This window comes from Narcine bancroftii, chromosome 2 (genome assembly GCF_036971445.1).
Source record: "Narcine bancroftii isolate sNarBan1 chromosome 2, sNarBan1.hap1, whole genome shotgun sequence".
NCBI classification, from domain to species: Eukaryota; Metazoa; Chordata; class Chondrichthyes; order Torpediniformes; family Narcinidae; genus Narcine; species Narcine bancroftii.
Genome location: NC_091470.1, coordinates 2,669,329 through 2,687,305, shown reverse-complemented (window position 1 = coordinate 2,687,305; position 17,977 = coordinate 2,669,329).

Below are 17,977 nucleotides of genomic sequence, written 5' to 3'. Positions count from 1 at the left end.
TTATTCCCTTCTCCCTGTGATATTTTATTTCCTTCTCCCTCTGACATTTTATTCCCTTCTCCCTATGACATTTTAATCCTTCTCCCTGTGACATTTTATTCCTTCTCCCTGTGACATTTTATTCCTTTCTCACTTTGACATTTTTTCCCTTCTCCCTGTGACATTTTATTTCCTTCTCCCTCTGACATTTTATTCCCGCTCCCTGTGACATTTTATTACCTTCTCCCTCTGACATTTTATTCCCTCTCCCTGTGACATTTTATTCCTTCTCCCTGTGACATTTTATTCCCACTCCCTTTGATTTTTTATTCCCTCTCCCTGTGAAATTTTATTCCTTTTCCCTGTGATATTTTATTTCCTTCTCCCTGTGACATTTTATTCCCTTCACCCTGTGACATTTTATTCCCTTCTCCATGTGACATTTCATTCCTTCTCCCTGTGACATTTGATTCCCTCTCCCTGTGATATTTAATTCCCTTCTCCCTGTGACATTTTATTCCCTTCTCCTAGTGACATTTTATTCCCTTCTGCCTGTGACATTTTCTTTCCTTCTCACTGTGACATTTTTTCCCTTCTTCCTGAGACGTTTTATTCCCTTCTCCCTGTGACATTTTATTCCTTCACCCTGTGACATGTTATCCCCATCTCCCTGTGACATTTCATTCCCTTCTCCCTGTGACTTTTTATTCCCTCTCCATGTGACATTTTATTCCCTTCTCCCTGTGACATTTTAATCCCTTCTCCCTGTGACATTTTATTCCCTCTCCCTGTGACATTTTATTCCTATTCATGTGACATTTTATTCCCTTCTCCCTGTGACTTTTTATTCCCTTCTCCCTGTGACTTTTCATTCCCTCTCACTGTGACATTTTTTTCCTTCTCCCTGTGACATTTTATTCCCTCTCCCTGTGACATTTTATTCCCTCTCCCTGTGACATTTTATTCCCTTCTCCCTGTGACATTTTATGTCTTTCTCCCCCTGACATTTTATTCCCGCTCACTGTGACATTTTATTCCCTTCTCCCTCTGACATTTTATTCCATCTCCCTGTGACATTTTATTCCTTCTCCCTGTGACATTTTATTCCCTTCTCCCTGTGACTTTTCATTCCCTCTCCCTGTGACATTTCATTCCCTCCCCCTTTGACATTTCATTCCCTTTTCCCTGTGACATTTTATTCCTTCTCCCCGTGACAATTTATTCCCTCTCCCTGTGAAATTTTATTCCCTCTTCCTGTGACTTTTTATTCCCTTCTCCCTGTGAAATTTTATTCCTTTTCCCTGTGATATTTTATTTCCTTCTCCCTGTGACATTTTATTCCTTCACCCTGTGACATTTTATTCCCTTCTCCATGTGACATTTTATTCCTTCTCTCTGTGACATTTTATTCCCTTCTCCCTGTGAAATTTTCTTCCCTTCACCCTGTGACATTTGATTCCCTCTCCCTGTGATAATTAATTCCCTTCTCCCTGTGACATTTTATTCTCTTCTCCCAGTGACATTTTATTCACTTCTCCCTGTGACATTTTATTTCCTTCTCACTGTGAGATTTTAATCCCTTCTCCCTGAGACCTTTTATTCCCTTCTCCCTGTGACATTTCATTCCCTTCTCCCTGTGACATTTTATTCCCTCTCCATGTGACATTTTATTCCCTTCTCCCTGTGACATTTTATTCCCTTCTCCCTCTGACATTTTAATCCCTTCTCCCTGTGACATTAATTCCCTCTCCCTGTGACATTTTATTCCTTCACCCTGTGACATTACATTCCCTCCGCTGTGACATTTCTTTCCCTTCTCCCTGTGACATTTCATTCCCTCCCCCTGTGACATTTCATTCCCTTTCCCTGTGACATTTCATTCTCTAACCCTGTGACATTTCATTCCCTCTTCCTGTGACTTTTTATTCCATTCTCCCTGTGACATTTTATTCCCTCTCCCTGTGATTTTTTATTCCCTCTCCCTGTGACATTTTATTCCCACTCCCTTTGATTTTTTATTCCCTCTCCCTGTGAAATTTTATTCATTTACCCTGTGATATTTTATTTCCTTCTCCCTGTGACATTTTATTCCCTTCTCCCTTTGACATTTTATTCCCTTCTCCATGTGACATTTCATTCCTTCTCCCAGTGACATTTGATTCCCTCTCCCTGTGATATTTAATTCCCTTCTCCCTGTGACATTTTATTCCCTTCTCCCAGTGACATTTTATTCCCTTCTGCCTGTGACATTTTATTTCCTTCTCACTGTGACATTTTTTCCCTTCTTCCTGAGACCTTTTATTCCCTTCTCCCTGTGACATTTTATTCCTTCTCCCTGTGACATGTTATTCCCTTCTCCCTGTGACATTTCATTCCCTTCTCCCTGTGACATTTTATTCCCTCACCATGTGACATTTTATTCCCTTCTCCCTGTGACATTTTATTTCCTTCTCCCTGTGACTTTTTATTCCCTCTCAATGTGACATTTTATTCCCTTCTCTCTGTGACATTTTATTCCTTCACCCTGTGACATGTTATTCCCTTCTCCCTGTGACATTTCATTCCCTTCTCCCTGTGACATTTTATTCCCTCACCATGTGACATTTTATTCCCTTCTCCCTGTGACATTTTATTTCCTTCTCCCTGTGACTTTTTATTCCCTCTCAATGTGACATTTTATTCCCTTCTCCCTGTGACATTTTATTCCCTTCTCCCTCTGACATTTTAATCCCTTCTCCCTGTCACATTTTATTCCCTCTTCCTGTGACATTTTATTCCTATTCCCTGTGACATTTTATTCCCTTCTCCCTGTGACTTTTTATTCCCTCTCCCTGTGACATTTCTTTCCCTTCTCCCTGTGACATTTCATTCCCTCCCCCTGTGGCATTTCATTCCCTTTCCCTGTGACATTTCATTCCCTAACCCTGTGACATTTCATTCCCTCTCCTTGTGACATTTTATTCCCTTCTCCCTGTATCATTTTATTCCCTTCTCCCTCTGTCATTTTCTTCCCTTCTCCGTGTGACATTTCATTCCCTCTCACTGTGACATTTTATTCCCTCTTCCTGTGACATTTTATTCCATTCTCCCTGTGACATTTTATTCCCTTCTCCCGGTGACATTTTATTCCCTCTCCCTGTGATTTTTTACTCCCTCTCACTGCGAAATTTTTTTCCATCTCCCTGTGACATTTTATTCCCTCTCCCTGTGACATTTTATTCCCTTCTCCCTATCACATTTTATTCCCACTCTCTGTGACATTTCATTCACTTCTCCCTGTGACATTTTATTCTCTCGCCCTGTGACATTTTATTCCCTTCTCCCTGTGACATTTTATTCCCTCTTCCTGTAACATTTTATTCCCTTCTCCCTGTGACATTTTATTCCCTCTCCCTGTGACATTTTTTTCCCTTCTCCCTGTGACATTTTATTCCCTCTCCCTTTTACATTTTATTCCGTCTCCCTGTGACAGTTTATTCCCTTCTCCCTGTGACATTTTATTCCCTCTCCCTGTGACATTTCATTCCCTCTCCCTGTGACATTTCATTCCCTCCCCCTTTGACATTTCATTCTCTATCCCCGTGACATTTTATTCCCTCTCGCTGTTAAATATTATTCCCTCTTCCTGTGACTTTTTATTCCCTTCTCCCTTTGACATTTTATTCCCTCTCGCTGTAATTTTTTATTCCCTCTCCCTGTGATATTTTATTTCCTTCTCCCTGTGACATTTTATTCCCACTCCCTTTGACATTTTATTCCCTTCTCCTAGTGACATTTTATTCCCTTCTCACTGTGACATTTCATTCCCTCTCCCTGTGACGTTTTATTCCCTCTTCCTGTGACATTTTATTCCCTTTTCCCTGTGACATTTTATTCCTTCTCCCCGTGACAATTTATTCCCTCTCCCTGTGAAATTTTATTCCCTCTTCCTGTGACTTTTTATTCCCTTCTCCCTGTGACATTTTATTCCCTCTCCCTGTGATTTTTTATTCCCTCTCCCTGTGAAATTTTATTCCTTATCCCTGTGATATTTTATTTCCTTCTCCCTGTGACATTTTATTCCCTTCTCCCTGTGAAATTTTATTCCCTCCCCCTGTGAAATTTTATTCCTTCACCCTGTGACATTTTATTCCCTCTCCCTGTGACATTTTATTCCTTCACCCTGTGACATTTTATTCCCTTCTCCATGTGACATTTTATTCCTTCTCTCTGTGACATTTTATTCCCTTCTCCCAGTGACATTTCCTTCCATTCACCCTGTGACATTTGATTCCCTCTCCCTGTGATATTTAATTCCCTTCTCCCACTGACATTTTATTCCCTTCTCCCTGTGACATTTTATTTCCTTCTCACTGTGACATTTTTTCCCTTCTGCCTGCGACCTTTTATTCCCTTCTCCCTGTGACAATTCATTCCCTTCTCCCTGTGACATTTTATTCCCTCTCCATGTGACATTTTATTCCCTTCTCCCTGTGACATTTTATTTCCTTCTCCCTGTGACTTTTTATTCCCTCTCCATGTGACATTTTATTCCCTTCTCCCTGTGACATTTTATTCCCTTCTCCCTCTGACATTTTAATCCCTTCTCCCTGTGACATTAATTCCCTCTCCATGTGACATTTTATTCCTTCACCCTGTGACATTTTATTCCCTTCTCCCTGTGACTTTTTATTCCCTCTCCCTGTGACATTACATTCCCTCCCCCTGTGACATTTCTTTCCCTTCTCCCTGTGACATTTCATTCCCTCTTCCTGTGACTTTTTATTCCCTCTCCATGTGACATTTTATTCCCTTCTCCCTGTGACATTTCATTCTCTAACCCTGTGACATTTCATTCCCTCTTCCTGTGACTTTTTATTCCCTTCTCCCTGTGACATTTTATTTGCCTCTCCCTGTGATTTTTAATTCCCTCTCCCTGTGAAATTTTATTCCCTCTTCCTGTGACTTTTTATTCCCATCTCCCTGTGACATTTTATTCCCACTCCCTTTGATTTTTTATTCCCTCTCCCTGTGAAATTTTATTCCTTTACCCTGTGATATTTTATTTCTTCTCCCTGTGACATTTTATTCCCTTCTCCCTGTGACATTTTATTCCCTTCTCCATGTGACATTTCATTCCTTCTCCCAGTGACATTTGATTCCCTCTCCCTGTGATATTTAATTCCCTTCTCCCTGTGACATTTTATTCCCTTCTCCCAGTGACATTTTATTCCCTTCTGCCTGTGACATTTTATTTCCTTCTCACTGTGACATTTTTTCCCTTCTTCCTGAGACCTTTTATTCCCTTCTCCCTGTGACATTTTATTCCTTCTCCCTGTGACATGTTATTCCCTTCTCCCTTTGACATTTCATTCTCTATCCCCGTGACATTTTATTCCCTCTCGCTGTTAAATATTATTCCCTCTTCCTGTGACTTTTGATTCCCTTCTCCCTTTGACATTTTATTCCCTCTCGCTGTTATTTTTTATTCCCTCTCCCTGTGATATTTTATTTCCTTCTCCCTGTGACATTTCATTCCCACTCCCTTTGACATTTTATTCCCTTCTCCTAGTGACATTTTATTCCCTTCTCACTGTGACATTTCATTCCCTCTCCCTGTGACGTTTTATTCCCTCTTCCTGTGACATTTTATTCCCTCCTTCCTGTGACATTTTATTCCCTTCTCCCTGTGACATTTTTTTCCTTCTCCCTGTGACATTTTATTCCCTCTCCCTGTGACATTTTATTCCCTCTCCCTGTGACATTTTATTCCCTTCTCCCTGTGACATTTTATTTCCTTCTCCCTCTGACATTTTATTCCCGCTCCCTGTGACATTTTATTCCCTTCTCCCTCTGACATTTTATTCCATCTCCCTGTGACATTTTATTCCTTCTCCCTGTGACATTTTATTCCCTTCTCTCTGTGACTTTTCATTCCCTCTCCCTGTGACATTTCATTCCCTCCCCCTTTGACATTTCATTCCCTTTTCCCTGTGACATTTTATTCCTTCTCCCCGTGACAATTTATTCCCTCTCCCTTTGAAATTTTATTCCCTCTTCCTGTGACTTTTTATTCCCTTCTCCCTTTGAAATTTTATTCCTTTTCCCTGTGATATTTTATTTCCTTCTCCCTGTGACATTTTATTCCTTCACCCTGTGACATTTTATTCCCTTCTCCATGTGACATTTAATTCCTTCTCTCTGTGACATTTTATTCCCTTCTCCCTGTGACATTTTATTCCCTTCACCCTGTGTCATTTGATTCCCTCTCCCTGTGATAATTAATTCCCTTCTCCCTGTGACATTTTATTCTTTTCTCCCAGTGACATTTTATTCACTTCTCCCTGTGACATTTTATTTCCTTCTCATTGTGAGATTTTAATCCCTTCTCCCTGAGACCTTTTATTCCCTTCTCCCTGTGACATTTCATTCCCTTCTCCCTGTGACATTTTATTCCCTCTCCATGTGACATTTTATTCCCTTCTCCCTGTGACATTTTATTCCCTTCTCCCTGAGACCTTTTATTCCCTTCTCCCTGTGACATTTCATTCCCTTCTCCCTCTGACATTTTATTCCCTCTCCATGTGACATTTTATTCCCTTCTCCCTGTGACATTTTATTCCCTTCTCCCTGTGACTTTACATTCCCTCTCCCTGTGACATTTCATTCCCTCCCCCTTTGACATTTCATTCCCTTTTCCCTGTGACATTTTATTCCTTCTCCCCGTGACAATTTATTCCCTCTCCCTGTGAAATTTTATTCCCTCTTCCTGTGACTTTTTATTCCCTTCTCCCTGTGAAATTTTATTCCTTTTCCCTGTGACATTTTATTCCCTTCTCCATGTGACATTTTATTCCTTCTCTCTGTGAAATTTTATTCCCTTCTCCATGTGACATTTTATTTCCTTCTCCCTGTGACTTTTTATTCCCTCTCAATGTGACATTTTATTCCCTTCTCCCTGTGACATTTTATTCCCTTCTCCCTCTGACATTTTAATCCCTTCTCCCTGTGACATTTTATTCCCTCTTCCTGTGACATTTTATTCCTATTCCCTGTGACATTTTATTCCCTTCTCCCTGTGACTTTTTATTCCCTCTCCCTGTGACATTTCTTTCCCTTCTCCCTGTGACATTTCATTCCCTCCCCCTGTGACATTTCATTCCCTTTCCCTGTGACATTTCATTCCCTAACCCTGTGACATTTCATTCCCTCTCCTTGTGACATTTTATTCCCTTCTCCCTGTATCATTTAATTCCCTTCTCCCTCTGTCATTTTCTTCCCTTCTCCGTGTGACATTTCATTCCCTCTCACTGTGACATTTTATTCCCTCTTCCTGTGACATTTTATTCCATTATCCCTGTGACATTTTATTTCCTTCTCCCGGTGACATTTTATTCCCTCTCCCTGTGATTTTTAATTCCCTCTCACTGCGAAATTTTTTTCCATCTCCCTGTGACATTTTATTCCCTTCTCCCTGTGATATTTTATTTACTTCTCCCTCTGACATTTTATTCCCTTCTCCCTATGACATTTTAATCCTTCTCCCTGTGACATTTTATTCTATCTCCCTGTGACATTTTATTCCCTTCTCCATGTGACATTTTATTCCTTCACCCTGTGACATTTTATTCCCTTCTCCATGTGACATTTTATTCCTTCTCTCTGTGACATTTTATTCCCTTCTCCCAGTGACATTTCCTTCCATTCACCCTGTGACATTTGATTCCCTCTCCCTGTGATATTTAATTCCCTTCTCCCACTGACATTTTATTCCCTTCTCCCTGTGACATTTTATTTCCTTCTCACTGTGACATTTTTTCCCTTCTGCCTGCGACCTTTTATTCCCTTCTCCCTGTGACAATTCATTCCCTTCTCCCTGTGACATTTTATTCCCTCTCCATGTGACATTTTATTCCCTTCTCCCTGTGACATTTTATTTCCTTCTCCCTGTGACTTTTTATTCCCTCTCCATGTGACATTTTATTCCCTTCTCCCTGTGACATTTTATTCCCTTCTCCCTCTGACATTTTAATCCCTTCTCCCTGTGACATTAATTCCCTCTCCATGTGACATTTTATTCCTTCACCCTGTGACATTTTATTCCCTTCTCCCTGTGACTTTTTATTCCCTCTCCCTGTGACATTACATTCCCTCCCCCTGTGACATTTCTTTCCCTTCTCCCTGTGACATTTCATTCCCTCTTCCTGTGACTTTTTATTCCCTCTCCATGTGACATTTTATTCCCTTCTCCCTGTGACATTTCATTCTCTAACCCTGTGACATTTCATTCCCTCTTCCTGTGACTTTTTATTCCCTTCTCCCTGTGACATTTTATTTGCCTCTCCCTGTGATTTTTAATTCCCTCTCCCTGTGAAATTTTATTCCCTCTTCCTGTGACTTTTTATTCCCATCTCCCTGTGACATTTTATTCCCACTCCCTTTGATTTTTTATTCCCTCTCCCTGTGAAATTTTATTCCTTTACCCTGTGATATTTTATTTCTTCTCCCTGTGACATTTTATTCCCTTCTCCCTGTGACATTTTATTCCCTTCTCCATGTGACATTTCATTCCTTCTCCCAGTGACATTTGATTCCCTCTCCCTGTGATATTTAATTCCCTTCTCCCTGTGACATTTTATTCCCTTCTCCCAGTGACATTTTATTCCCTTCTGCCTGTGACATTTTATTTCCTTCTCACTGTGACATTTTTTCCCTTCTTCCTGAGACCTTTTATTCCCTTCTCCCTGTGACATTTTATTCCTTCTCCCTGTGACATGTTATTCCCTTCTCCCTTTGACATTTCATTCTCTATCCCCGTGACATTTTATTCCCTCTCGCTGTTAAATATTATTCCCTCTTCCTGTGACTTTTGATTCCCTTCTCCCTTTGACATTTTATTCCCTCTCGCTGTGATTTTTTATTCCCTCTCCCTGTGATATTTTATTTCCTTCTCCCTGTGACATTTCATTCCCACTCCCTTTGACATTTTATTCCCTTCTCCTAGTGACATTTTATTCCCTTCTCACTGTGACATTTCATTCCCTCTCCCTGTGACGTTTTATTCCCTCTTCCTGTGACATTTTATTCCCTCCTTCCTGTGACATTTTATTCCCTTCTCCCTGTGACATTTTTTTCCTTCTCCCTGTGACATTTTATTCCCTCTCCCTGTGACATTTTATTCCCTCTCCCTGTGACATTTTATTCCCTTCTCCCTGTGACATTTTATTTCCTTCTCCCTCTGACATTTTATTCCCGCTCCCTGTGACATTTTATTCCCTTCTCCCTCTGACATTTTATTCCATCTCCCTGTGACATTTTATTCCTTCTCCCTGTGACATTTTATTCCCTTCTCTCTGTGACTTTTCATTCCCTCTCCCTGTGACATTTCATTCCCTCCCCCTTTGACATTTCATTCCCTTTTCCCTGTGACATTTTATTCCTTCTCCCCGTGACAATTTATTCCCTCTCCCTTTGAAATTTTATTCCCTCTTCCTGTGACTTTTTATTCCCTTCTCCCTTTGAAATTTTATTCCTTTTCCCTGTGATATTTTATTTCCTTCTCCCTGTGACATTTTATTCCTTCACCCTGTGACATTTTATTCCCTTCTCCATGTGACATTTAATTCCTTCTCTCTGTGACATTTTATTCCCTTCTCCCTGTGACATTTTATTCCCTTCACCCTGTGTCATTTGATTCCCTCTCCCTGTGATAATTAATTCCCTTCTCCCTGTGACATTTTATTCTTTTCTCCCAGTGACATTTTATTCACTTCTCCCTGTGACATTTTATTTCCTTCTCATTGTGAGATTTTAATCCCTTCTCCCTGAGACCTTTTATTCCCTTCTCCCTGTGACATTTCATTCCCTTCTCCCTGTGACATTTTATTCCCTCTCCATGTGACATTTTATTCCCTTCTCCCTGTGACATTTTATTCCCTTCTCCCTGAGACCTTTTATTCCCTTCTCCCTGTGACATTTCATTCCCTTCTCCCTCTGACATTTTATTCCCTCTCCATGTGACATTTTATTCCCTTCTCCCTGTGACATTTTATTCCCTTCTCCCTGTGACTTTACATTCCCTCTCCCTGTGACATTTCATTCCCTCCCCCTTTGACATTTCATTCCCTTTTCCCTGTGACATTTTATTCCTTCTCCCCGTGACAATTTATTCCCTCTCCCTGTGAAATTTTATTCCCTCTTCCTGTGACTTTTTATTCCCTTCTCCCTGTGAAATTTTATTCCTTTTCCCTGTGACATTTTATTCCCTTCTCCATGTGACATTTTATTCCTTCTCTCTGTGAAATTTTATTCCCTTCTCCATGTGACATTTTATTTCCTTCTCCCTGTGACTTTTTATTCCCTCTCAATGTGACATTTTATTCCCTTCTCCCTGTGACATTTTATTCCCTTCTCCCTCTGACATTTTAATCCCTTCTCCCTGTGACATTTTATTCCCTCTTCCTGTGACATTTTATTCCTATTCCCTGTGACATTTTATTCCCTTCTCCCTGTGACTTTTTATTCCCTCTCCCTGTGACATTTCTTTCCCTTCTCCCTGTGACATTTCATTCCCTCCCCCTGTGACATTTCATTCCCTTTCCCTGTGACATTTCATTCCCTAACCCTGTGACATTTCATTCCCTCTCCTTGTGACATTTTATTCCCTTCTCCCTGTATCATTTAATTCCCTTCTCCCTCTGTCATTTTCTTCCCTTCTCCGTGTGACATTTCATTCCCTCTCACTGTGACATTTTATTCCCTCTTCCTGTGACATTTTATTCCATTATCCCTGTGACATTTTATTTCCTTCTCCCGGTGACATTTTATTCCCTCTCCCTGTGATTTTTAATTCCCTCTCACTGCGAAATTTTTTTCCATCTCCCTGTGACATTTTATTCCCTTCTCCCTGTGATATTTTATTTCCTTCTCCCTCTGACATTTTATTCCCTTCTCCCTATGACATTTTAATCCTTCTCCCTGTGACATTTTATTCTATCTCCCTGTGACATTTTATTCCCTTCTCCATGTGACATTTTATTCCTTCTCTCTGTGAAATTTTATTCCCTTCTCCATGTGACATTTTATTTCCTTCTCCCTGTGACTTTTTATTCCCTCTCAATGTGACATTTTATTCCCTTCTCCCTGTGACATTTTATTCCCTTCTCCCTCTGACATTTTAATCCCTTCTCCCTGTGACATTTTATTCCCTCTTCCTGTGACATTTTATTCCTATTCCCTGTGACATTTTATTCCCTTCTCCCTGTGACTTTTTATTCCCTCTCCCTGTGACATTTCTTTCCCTTCTCCCTGTGACATTTCATTCCCTCCCCCTGTGACATTTCATTCCCTTTCCCTGTGACATTTCATTCCCTAACCCTGTGACATTTCATTCCCTCTCCTTGTGACATTTTATTCCCTTCTCCCTGTATCATTTAATTCCCTTCTCCCTCTGTCATTTTCTTCCCTTCTCCGTGTGACATTTCATTCCCTCTCACTGTGACATTTTATTCCCTCTTCCTGTGACATTTTATTCCATTATCCCTGTGACATTTTATTTCCTTCTCCCGGTGACATTTTATTCCCTCTCCCTGTGATTTTTAATTCCCTCTCACTGCGAAATTTTTTTCCATCTCCCTGTGACATTTTATTCCCTTCTCCCTGTGATATTTTATTTCCTTCTCCCTCTGACATTTTATTCCCTTCTCCCTATGACATTTTAATCCTTCTCCCTGTGACATTTTATTCTATCTCCCTGTGACATTTTATTCCCTCTCCCTGTGACATTTCATTCCTTCTCCCTGTGACATTTTATTCCTTTCTCACTTTGACATTTTTCCCTTCTCCCTGTGACATTTTATTTCCTTCTCCCTCTGACATTTTATTCCCGCTCCCTGTGACATTTTATTACCTTCTCCCTCTGACATTTTATTCCCTCTCCCTGTGATATTTTATTTCCTTCTCCCTGTGACATTTTATTCCCTTCTCCCTGTGACATTTTATTCCCTTCTCCATGTGACATTTCATTCCTTCTCCCTGTGACATTTGATTCCCTCTCCCTGTGATATTTAATTCCCTTCTCCCTGTGACATTTTATTCCCTTCTCCTAGTGACATTTTATTCCCTTCTGCCTGTGACATTTTCTTTCCTTCTCACTGTGACATTTTTTCCTTTCTTCCTGAGACCTTTTATTCCCTTCTCCCTGTGACATTTTATTCCTTCACCCTGTGACATGTTATCCCCTTCTCCCTGTGACATTTCATTCCCTTCTCCCTGTGACTTTTTATTCCCTCTCCATGTGACATTTTATTCCCTTCTCCCTGTGACATTTTAATCCCTTCTCCCTGTGACATTTTATTCCCTCTCCCTGTGACATTTTATTCCTATTCCATGTGACATTTTATTCCCTTCTCCCTGTGACTTTTTATTCCCTCTCCCTGTGACATTTCATTCCCTCCCCCTGTGGCATTTCATTCCCTTTCCCTGTGACATTTCATTCCCTAACCCTGTGACATTTCATTCCCTCTCCTTGTGACATTTTATTCCCTTCTCCCTGAGTCATTTTATTCCCTTCTCCCTCTGTCATTTTCTTCCCTTCTCCGTGTGACATTTCATTCCCTCTCACTGTGACATTTTATTCCCTCTTCCTGTGACATTTTATTCCCTTCTCCCTGTGACATTTTATTCCCTTCTCTGGGTGACATTTTATTCCCTCTCACTGTGATTTTTTATTCCCTCTCCCTGCGAAATTTTTTTCCATCTCCCTGTGACATTTTATTCCCTCTCCCTGTGACATTTTATTCCCTTCTCCCTGTGATATTTTATTTCCTTCTCCCTCTGACATTTTATTCCCTTCTCCCTATGACATTTTATTCCTTCTCCCTGTGACATTTTATTCCTTCTCCCTGTGACATTTTATTCCTTTCTCACTTTGACATTTTTTCCCTTCTCCCAGTGACATTTTATTCCCTCCTTCCTGTGACATTTTATTCCCTTCTCCCTGTGACATTTTTTTCCTTCTCCCTGTGACATTTTATTCCCTCTCCCTGTGACATTTTATTCCCTCTCCCTGTGACATTTTATTCCCTTCTCCCTGTGACATTTTATTTCCTTCTCCCTCTGACATTTTATTCCCGCTCCCTGTGACATTTTATTCCCTTCTCCCTCTGACATTTTATTCCATCTCCCTGTGACATTTTATTCCTTCTCCCTGTGACATTTTATTCCCTTCTCCCTGTGACTTTTCATTCCCTCTCCCTGTGACATTTCATTCCCTCCCCCTTTGACATTTCATTCCCTTTTCCCTGTGACATTTTATTCCTTCTCCCCGTGACAATTTATTCCCTCTCCCTGTGAAATTTTATTCCCTCTTCCTGTGACTTTTTATTCCCTTCTCCCTGTGAAATTTTATTCCTTTTCCCTGTGATATTTTATTTCCTTCTCCCTGTGACATTTTATTCCTTCACCCTGTGACATTTTATTCCCTTCTCCATGTGACATTTTATTCCTTCTCTCTGTGACATTTTATTCCCTTCTCCATGTGAAATTTTCTTCCCTTCACCCTGTGACATTTGATTCCCTCTCCCTGTGATAATTAATTCCCTTCTCCCTGTGACATTTTATTCTCTTCTCCCAGTGACATTTTATTCACTTCTCCCTGTGACATTTTATTTCCTTCTCATTGTGAGATTTTAAACCCTTCTCCCTGAGACCTTTTATTCCCTTCTCCCTGTGACATTTCATTCCCTTCTCCCTGTGACATTTTATTCCCTCTCCATGTGACATTTTATTCCCTTCTCCCTGTGACATTTTATTCCCTTCTCCCTGAGACCTTTTATTCCCTTCTCCCTGTGACATTTCATTCCCTTCTCCCTGTGACATTTTATTCCCTCTCCATGTGACATTTTATTCCCTTCTCCCTGTGACATTTTATTCCCTTCTCCCTGTGACTTTTCATTCCCTCTCCCTGTGACATTTCATTCCCTCCCCCTTTTTCATTTCATTCCCTTTTCCCTGTGACATTTTATTCCTTCTCCCCGTGACAATTTATTCCCTCTCCCTGTGAAATTTTATTCCCTCTTCCTGTGACTTTTTATTCCCTTCTCCCTGTGAAATTTTATTCCTTTTCCCTGTGACATTTTATTCCCTTCTCCATGTGACATTTTATTCCTTCTCTCTGTGACATTTTATTCCCTTCTCCCTGTGACATTTTATTTCCTTCTCCCTGTGACTTTTTATTCCCTCTCAATGTGACATTTTATTCCCTTCTCCCTGTGACATTTTATTCCCTCTTCCTGTGACATTTTATTCCTATTCCCTGTGACATTTTATTCCCTTCTCCCTGTGACTTTTTATTCCCTCTCCCTGTGACATTTCTTTCCCTTCTCCCTGTGACATTTCATTCCCTCCCCCTGTGGCATTTCATTCCCTTTCCCTGTGACATTTCATTCCCTAACCCTGTGACATTTCATTCCCTCTCCTTGTGACATTTTATTCCCTTCTCCCTGTATCATTTTATTCCCTTCTCCCTCTGTCATTTTCTTCCCTTCTCCGTGTGACATTTCATTCCCTCTCACTGTGACATTTTATTCCCTCTTCCTGTGACATTTTATTCCATTCTCCCTGTGACATTTTATTCCCTTCTCCCGGTGACATTTTATTCCCTCTCCCTGTGACTTTTTATTCCCTTCTCCCTGTGAAATTTTATTCCTTTTCCCTGTGACATTTTATTCCCTTCTCCATGTGACATTTTATTCCTTCTCTCTGTGACATTTTATTCCCTTCTCCCTGTGACATTTTATTTCCTTCTCCCTGTGACTTTTTATTCCCTCTCAATGTGACATTTTATTCCCTTCTCCCTGTGACATTTTATTCTCTCGCCCTGTGACACTTTATTCCCTTCTCCCTGTGACATTTTATTCCCTCTTCCTGTAACATTTTATTCCCTTCTCCCTGTGACATTTTATTCCCTCTCCCTGTGACATTTTTTTACCTTCTCCCTGTGACATTTTATTCCCTCTCCCTGTTACATTTTATTCCGTCTCCCTGTGACAGTTTATTCCCTTCTCCCTGTGACATTTTATTCCCTTCTCCCTGTGACATTCTATTCCCTTCTCCCTGTGACATTTCATTCCCTCTCCCTGTGACATTTCATTCCCTCCCCCTTTGACATTTCATTCTCTATCCCCGTGACATTTTATTCCCTCTCGCTGTTAAATATTATTCCCTCTTCCTGTGACTTTTTATTCCCTTCTCCCTTTGACATTTTATTCCCTCTCGCTGTGATTTTTTATTCCCTCTCCCTGTGATATTTTATTTCCTTCTCCCTGTGACATTTTATTCCCACTCCCTTTGACATTTTATTCCCTTCTCCTAGTGACATTTTATTCCCTTCTAACTGTGACATTTCATTCCCTCTCCCTGTGACGTTTCATTCCCTCTTCCTGTGACATTTTATTCCCTTTTCCCTGTGACATTTTATTCCTTCTCCCCGTGACAATTTATTCCCTCTCCCTGTGAAATTTTATTCCCTCTTCCTGTGACTTTTTATTCCCTTCTCCCTGTGACATTTTATTCCCTCTCCCTGTGATTTTTTATTCCCTCTCCCTGTGAAATTTTATTCCTTATCCCTGTGATATTTTATTTCCTTCTCCCTGTGACATTTTATTCCCTTCTCCCTGTGAAATTTTATTCCCTCCCCCTGTGAAATTTTATTCCTTCACCCTGTGACATTTTATTCCCTCTCCCTGTGACATTTTATTCCTTCACCCTGTGACATTTTATTCCCTTCTCCATGTGACATTTTATTCCTTCTCTCTGTGACATTTTATTCCCTTCTCCCTGTGACATTTCCTTCCCTTCACCCTGTGACATTTGATTCCCTCTCCCTGTGATATTTAATTCCTTTCTCCCTGTGACATTTTATTCCCTTCTCCCAGTGACATTTTATTCCCTTCTCCCTGTGACATTTTATTTCCTTCTCACTGTGACATTTTTTCCCTTCTGCCTGCGACCTTTTATTCCCTTCTCCCTGTGACAATTCATTCCCTTCTCCCTGTGACATTTTATTCCCTCTCCATGTGACATTTTATTCCCTTCTCCCTGTGACTTTTTATTCCCTCTCCCTGTGACATTTCATTCCCTCCCCCTGTGGCATTTCATTCCCTTTCCCTGTGACATTTCATTCCCTAACCCTGTGACATTTCACTCCCTCTCCTTGTGACATTTTATTCCCTTCTCCCTGAGTCATTTTATTCCCTTCTCCCTCTGTCATTTTCTTCCCTTCTCCGTGTGACATTTCATTCCCTCTCACTGTGACATTTTATTCCCTCTTCCTGTGACATTTTATTCCCTTCTCCCTGTGACATTATATTCCCTTCTCTGGGTGACATTTTATTCCCTCTCACTGTGATTTTTTATTCCCTCTCCCTGCGAAATTTTTTTCCATCTCCCTGTGACATTTTATTCCCTCTCCCTGTGACATTTTATTCCCTTCTCCCTGTGATATTTTATTTCCTTCTCCCTCTGACATTTTATTCCCTTCTCCCTATGACATTTTATTCCTTCTCCCTGTGACATTTTATTCTATCTCCCTGTGACATTTTATTCCCTCTCCCTGTGACATTTTATTCCTTCTCCCTGTGACATTTTATTCCTTTCTCACTTTGACATTTTTTCCCTTCTCCCAGTGACATTTTATTCCCTCCTTCCTGTGACATTTTATTCCCTTCTCCCTGTGACATTTTTTTCCTTCTCCCTGTGACATTTTATTCCCTCTCCCTGTGACATTTTATTCCCTCTCCCTGTGACATTTTATTCCCTTCTCCCTGTGACATTTTATTTCCTTCTCCCTCTGACATTTTATTCCCGCTCCCTGTGACATTTTATTCCCTTCTCCCTCTGACATTTTATTCCATCTCCCTGTGACATTTTATTCCTTCTCCCTGTGACATTTTATTCCCTTCTCCCTGTGACTTTTCATTCCCTCTCCCTGTGACATTTCATTCCCTCCCCCTTTGACATTTCATTCCCTTTTCCCTGTGACATTTTATTCCTTCTCCCCGTGACAATTTATTCCCTCTCCCTGTGAAATTTTATTCCTTTTCCCTGTGACATTTTATTCCCTTCTCCATGTGACATTTTATTCCTTCTCTCTGTGACATTTTATTCCCTTCTCCCTGTGACATTTTATTTCCTTCTCACTGTGACTTTTTATTCCCTCTCAATGTGACATTTTATTCCCTTCTCCCTGTGACATTTTATTCCCTTCTCCCTCTGACATTTTAATCCCTTCTCCCTGTGACATTTTATTCCCTCTTCCTGTGACATTTTATTCCTATTCCCTGTGACATTTTATTCCCTTCTCCCTGTGACTTTTTATTCCCTCTCCCTGTGACATTTCTTTCCCTTCTCCCTGTGACATTTCATTCCCTCCCCCTGTGGCATTTCATTCCCTTTCCCTGTGACATTTCATTCCCTAACCCTGTGACATTTCATTCCCTCTCCTTGTGACATTTTATTCCCTTCTCCCTGTATCATTTTATTCCCTTCTCCCTCTGTCATTTTCTTCCCTTCTCCGTGTGACATTTCATTCCCTCTCACTGTGACATTTTATTCCCTCTTCCTGTGACATTTTATTCCATTCTCCCTGTGACATTTTATTCCCTTCTCCCGGTGACATTTTATTCCCTCTCCCTGTGATTTTTTATTCCCTCTCACTGCGAAATTTTTTTCCATCTCCCTGTGACATTTTATTCCCTCTCCCTGTGACATTTTATTCCCTTCTCCCTATCACATTTTATTCCCACTCTCTGTGACATTTCATTCCCTTCTCCCTGTGACATTTTATTCTCTCGCCCTGTGACACTTTATTCCCTTCTCCCTGTGACATTTTATTCCCTCTTCCTGTAACATTTTATTCCCTTCTCCCTGTGAAATTTTATTCCCTCTCCCTGTGACATTTTTTTACCTTCTCCCTGTGACATTTCATTCCCTCTCCCTGTGACATTTCATTCCCTCCCCC